Genomic DNA, 6192 nt, shown 5'->3' on the forward strand with positions numbered 1-6192 from the left:
AGCACGGCCAGGTATGGAGCTGCGGAGTTGCAGCCTTTGCGCTTCCCTCGTTTACAGTCTTAATGGTATTTAAACCCTCTTCTTTCTCCTTTCTCCCTTTTTAGTTTAGTCCCTGCGGCTGTTTCCAATTTTCCACTTTCTCTCCAGCTGCTTTTGGGGAAGGGTGCTTTTCCTGTATACTCCCCCCTCCCCAGTCTCTGTCCTCTCTCTGCCTGCAAAAGCAGCTCCCAACCGTCCGCTGCTTCTCGCTCCCCAAATTCACCTCTCTGCACCGCGTACCTGGTGAATTCTGTGGTTCAGGTTGTGCAGATTGTTGTGTTAATCTTCCAGTCGGTTTTCTAGGTGTGTAGGATGGTGTAGTGTTGGTCTGGCTGTGTTTCATGGACGCGAGACACACAAAAAGCCTCCATGCTGTTCTGTCATCTTGGCTCCTCCCCCTGTCGGGTCTTGACGCTGGCAGTGCTGAGCACGCTTGGGATTCTCCCTCTCTCTCTTTCTCTTTCAAAACAAGTAAATAAAAACTTAAAAAAAAAATTAATACAGTGTTCAGAACTTTAAAGACAGTGTAGTATAATAGTGGGATGGAGAGACTATCTTATTCCTGTTGAAAATGGGAATGTCTCTATTGTTTGATTTGCTGTTGAGAAAAGGGTTTGCTAAAAGATTTTTTTAAAAAAATAAGGAGTCAGGATTGAATTTTATTGCTATCTTGCCATTATCCTTTGAAATAATCACACATGTATTCCACCAGCAGATTTCACACACACTGATTTCCTAATACTAAGTCATCTTTACATTTGTGGGAAATACTTTATTTGATTGTGGTATATCATTTCTTCAATTAACCGCTGAATTGCATTTGCTAATGTTTAGGATTTGTCATATCTATCTTAATAAGAAAAGTTGACCTGGAGTCTTTATTGTTGTTTGGTGTTGTGTTATTTTGATATTGTGTTCGTTCTGGCTTTATAAAACAAAGGGAAGCATTCTGTCATTTTCTCTGCTCTGGAATAGTTTGTGGGTTTTAGATTCATTCAAGGAAGTTACCTCTCTCGTGCTTTTCTCTGTCACATCATTCCCTCTTCATTCCCACACCTTTGCTTTTTACTTGCTTCTCACCTGTGTTGCCATTTTGAACCATGGGAGATGCAGGCTGAATCTGCCTGCTGCCATGAGACGGCCATGGTGTGTTTCCCCAGAGTCCAGGTGTGAATACCTTAAAAGAGTCTCAGATGAGCAGACTGAAAGGCATCCACCAAGAGCATCATATGAATCGGGGGGCAAAGAGACCGTGCCACAAGTGGTCTAAGAGAAATCTAAAGACTGGGGGCAACCAATATGCCAGCCAGATGAGGCACTGGGGGCAGGGGAAACTGCCCATGACAGATGTCCAATGGGAAGAATTCCAAGGACAGCACCAAATCCCTGTAATGAAGGGGCCAGCCACTGGTCAAGCACCATACAGGAGGCCCTGCTGCAAGAGTATACTGTCCCAGGCAAATAGGACCAGTTAAGTCCCAAGGTTCCCTTCTCCCTTACTCAAAATCTGAATCTTGAGCAGAATGAAAAGTCATCTACACCTCTCTTTGCCTGAAATAGGCCAGTGTTGGAGGAAGGGGAAGATTTAAATTAAATGAAGGTTGAAGTTTTGATATTATACTGAATGGGGTTTTAATTATTTAACCATTGCAGGACAACTTTTATTACCAGAAAGTGCCTAGAAAGCTATGGAACCTCTCCAAACTTGTGTCAAGGGAAATGATTTCACAGAGCAGAGAGAGAGAGGGTAGTTATGTGAGAGATTAGTGCTAGCTTCTGCCTACTCCCACTGAGTTCAGCTTAGTTGGCAAACAGGCCCAAAGAGGGGCACTGAGAGTGATTCCTGGCCTTGTTTTATGCAATTACTTTTAGAATATTCTACTTTATTGTGCTTTGAAAGTTAATGGCAATCCACTGCCTAATCTAAATCTTGGACACTGTAATTTGCTTTTTATTGACAGAGTCTCTAATTGAAAATATAATGGACAGGGAAGAGCTTAACGGGAACAATGAAAAAGGCTCACATGGGATTTTAGCAAAATAAATCTAGATGCCAACATATTTGGGACAAAGTATAAATACAGTATGAGGCGCCTGGGTGGCTCAGTCAGTTAAGTGTCTGACTATTGGTTTCGGCCTAGGTCATGATCTCTGATCTCCAGGTCAGACTCTGCCCTGAGTGTGGAGCCTGCTTGGGATTCTCTGTCTCCCTCTGCCCCTCTCTCTGGCTTGTGTTCACTCTCTCTCTTAAAAAAAAAAAAAAGTCAAACATCACAACTCATAGTTTGTGGAAAAAAACCTTTTTTTCCTGGAGTCCAAAGTATTTCTAAATATACTAGAAGAATCATAATGGAATGTGGCATTTTTTTACTTTGATCTCAGTATTTTCAGTATTCTATTTATTTGCATTCTTACGTTTTAGGTAAGAGCCTAAAAATAATGAGGTCCTTGGTATAGTCATGTAATATTTTATATATTGCCTTTCTTTCAAGTTATATTAAGACCAAGTTTATATTAAGAAACAGCTTACCAGGGTATCTGGGTGGCTCAGTCGGTTAAGTGTCTAACTCTTGGTTTCAACTCAGGTCATGATTTCTCGGTTCATGGGTTCAGGCTCTGGGTCGGGCTCTGTGCTGATGGCATGGAGCCTGCTTGGGATTCTCCCTCGCCCTCTCTCTCTGCCCCTCCCCCCACTCATACTCGTGTGTGCGCGCACTCACACTCTCTCTCTCACTCTCTCTGAAAATAAATAAACACTTAAAAAAAGAAAAAAAAAAGAAACAATTTACCAAATTCACTAGATATAGCAGCTTGGAAATAAATTATCTCTTCTAATTACCAAGAATGTTTAAGATCATTTGGTAGGATTTTGACATTTCCAGATATATCTTTTTTCTTCCTTGGGGTAAATTCATCATGATAGAAAAAAATAGAGTTAGTTTTAGGACATTTCTCGCATCTGCCAATGATGAATTTAGCAGTCATGATTTTTCAAAGCCCACGTTCTCTAGATATAGATTCTGAGGTACAAGCAGTTTATTTCGGGGGAGATGCCGGGGAAAGTGACGAAGTGAGGCGAGGAAGGAAAGGAAGCCAGAAAGTACCACTGTGGGCTGTCTTGCGAGGCGCCTCTGAGAGACCGAAGACAGCACACCTCAAGCTGGTGCTCCCCCACCATCCCTTGTTGGCCATTGGTTGAGAGCTGCTGGGTTCCCGGTGGATGTTAACTGTCCAGCACTCCCCACAGGCCCCTGTGTGCCAGGTGTCTATGACCAGAGACTCCTCAGGCAGTAAGGGACTGTTGGCCTCTAGAAGAGCTGTGAGTTTCTGAGGGGATCTGGACAGGACAGTGACAGAGTCTGCAACATTCTGGAGCTGATTCGAGAGGCAGAAGACTGTAAGATTGCAGTGTCTGGAACCCAACTGGGTTCAAACCAGGTATGCCCCTGCTCATCTGTGACCTTGAGAAAATTATTTAACTTTTCTGTGCCTCTGTTTCCTCATCTGTAAAAAAGGAGATAATAACAGTACCTCATAACCTCATAGGATTGTTGTGAGCATTGAGTGGGTCAATATAGGTAACGAGCTAAAAATAATGTTGACGCATTGTGTGTGCTACCTACCCATACTCAGTATTTGGGAGCTCCAAAGTGAATTGTCAACCTGCTCCCGACAGGGCACCTGTGCTGAACAAGTACCACTTACCAGTGTCTTCCTCACTATCACTTAATGACACAAGGCGCCTCCTGATAGTTTTAATGTCTTCAGTAAGAGCTCAGAACTTAGCATGCTATGTATGAGTACCCTCACCTCAATTGGGATTTCAAGTTTATTTTCCATTCATACACATAAACACATATTCATCATTTGGGGGAGCATCTAAACCCCTCACCCAAGCATATTTTGATAAAGCTCAGTTGATTCTCCTTTTTTTCCTGGAGATATCACAGTGCTTGGGAACACATCTCCACAGAGCACCCTATGGTACAAGGCCACTTCCTGCCCCCTGCCTTGTCCCTTATCTTCCATCCATGGTACTTTGCAGCCAAGAGGCCCCGAGTCCCACTGGTAAGTCACATCACAGAAAGCACATCTATTATTTATACTGAATTTGAATTTAATAGGATCGGAGCAAATCACTTTTCAAAGTAGCCAAGAGGGAAGAAAAGGGTTAAGAAGCCTCTGTGGACATAAGACACAAATTAAAGGCAGAAATATAAGAAATGATCCTTTTGGCCCAAGAATGCCACGAGTCAGTTTTTATGCTCTTTAAATACATCTGCTTCTATTCACACACATTTGCATATACGTCCACCCCTAGAAGCTAGAGAAAATAGAGCTGAGTGATTCAGGCCCTTTCTGTTGTTTCAAGAGTAACCATCTAGACTCAAAGACTAGGCTAGGAACTCTGCAGTGGAAGATTTAGTGTTTCACTCAAAAATTTTATTTATTTATTTATTTATTTATTTTTATTTATTTTTTTTATTTTTTGGACAGAGAGAGACAGAGCATGAATGGGGGAGGGGCAGAGAGAGAGGGAGACACAGAATCGGAAACAGGCTCCAGGCTCCGAGCCATCAGCCCAGAGCCTGACGCGGGGCTCGAACTCACGGACCGCGAGATCGTGACCTGGCTGAAGTCGGACGCTTAACCGACTGCGCCACCCAGGCGCCCCTCACTCAAAAATTTTAGAAGCCATCTCCTAAGTATGAACTAGCCTCAGGGAGCTGTATTATTTTTCCTGCTAGTTCGTCCCTAAGCATTTGGGTCCATTATTTTCAAGGAAGCCAAGAGATCTCTTAACAAATTGCACCCACTTCCTCTGATGCTTAAAAAAAAAAAAAAGAAGAAGAAAAAAGAAAAAGCATCCATTTACTGTTCTTCCCTGATTGGGATGAGTTCAATAAAATCTTTTTATGCACCCTATCTATTTTCCTAGACATTTAAATTTTTCATGCAGGCCTGGCATGCTCAATAATTCAAGTTTAGCTCAAAATGGCCAGGTTTTACTTTCCACGGATTATCCTCGGGGACTAAAGGTTTAAAAGAATGACAGCCATGACAAATCCCAGGCCTGCCTTCAGCCATGCACACTGAATACTCTCTCTACCAAAAAGTAACCCCTGTCTGCTTTATAGGAAGCACTGGACAGTTACTGTAAATCATAGCACTTTGCACAGCTAACTGAGGAGCAGTGGGGCCATCTAGATTCCAAATAGGGAAGTACTGAATGGAAAAATCCCCCTCTGGGATTCATTTCTAGAGGATCCTTGAGATCTGGGTATTGAGAGGATGTACATGTTGGAGCCTCTTTAGTAGGGGATCACGACAACCCAGCTGCCTGATGACTCTCCTAGATAAAAAGCACATTGAACATTAAATGTTAAATAAGCAGAAGCATTTAAATTAAATATCTTAAGCCTTAAAAATTATATTTTATGAGTGTTTGTATAAAAATGAATATATTGCTATTTTATATTAAAACACTTCATTGAATCTAAAAGTTAATTTTTTCTTTTGATTTTTAAAAGAAATTAAAACACTTTTGTGAGCCCCTCGAAGTATTGTGGGCCCTAGGCATTATGCCTAGGGGATAAGCCAGTTCTGTGTGTACACACGAAGGAAGTCAGGGGCTTATAAGGTCCAGACACCCTCCTTCCCTTGTCCCTTCAGAATGCACTGAAAGGTGTCCAAACATGAGGAAGGACCCACCATATTTCTTTGTATTTTCTGCATTTGTTTCATCTGTTAAAATTTCTTGTAATGCATCAGATGATAAATGACACACTTAACATGGTAGGGGTTGTCCTTTTGTTCCCTAAGTGCCTTTGTTGAATTGGTGATACTTCTCACATAGGAAACATCTTAGGTTGGAGGAGAGACACTATCCCAGCCACCATAAGGAGATGTGGCCAATCCTTGCAGAACATCTCTGACCAGGCTCTCCACCCACCCTGCCCACCCAGCCACACATCAAGAGGCGAGTCCATTGTCATTTTCCCCCCATCTTGAAAATCATATGGCATCTGCTTGACCAGATTGACCAGTCACAAGCCCACCCACATTCACAGAAGAATGACAAGGTCACATTGTAGAAGAACACGTGGGACAGGAGATACCATGGGACCCTTTGGGGAATGCAGTCTGCTAAAT

Source organism: Panthera tigris, chromosome D4 (assembly GCF_018350195.1).
Source record: "Panthera tigris isolate Pti1 chromosome D4, P.tigris_Pti1_mat1.1, whole genome shotgun sequence".
NCBI lineage: Eukaryota > Metazoa > Chordata > Mammalia > Carnivora > Felidae > Panthera > Panthera tigris.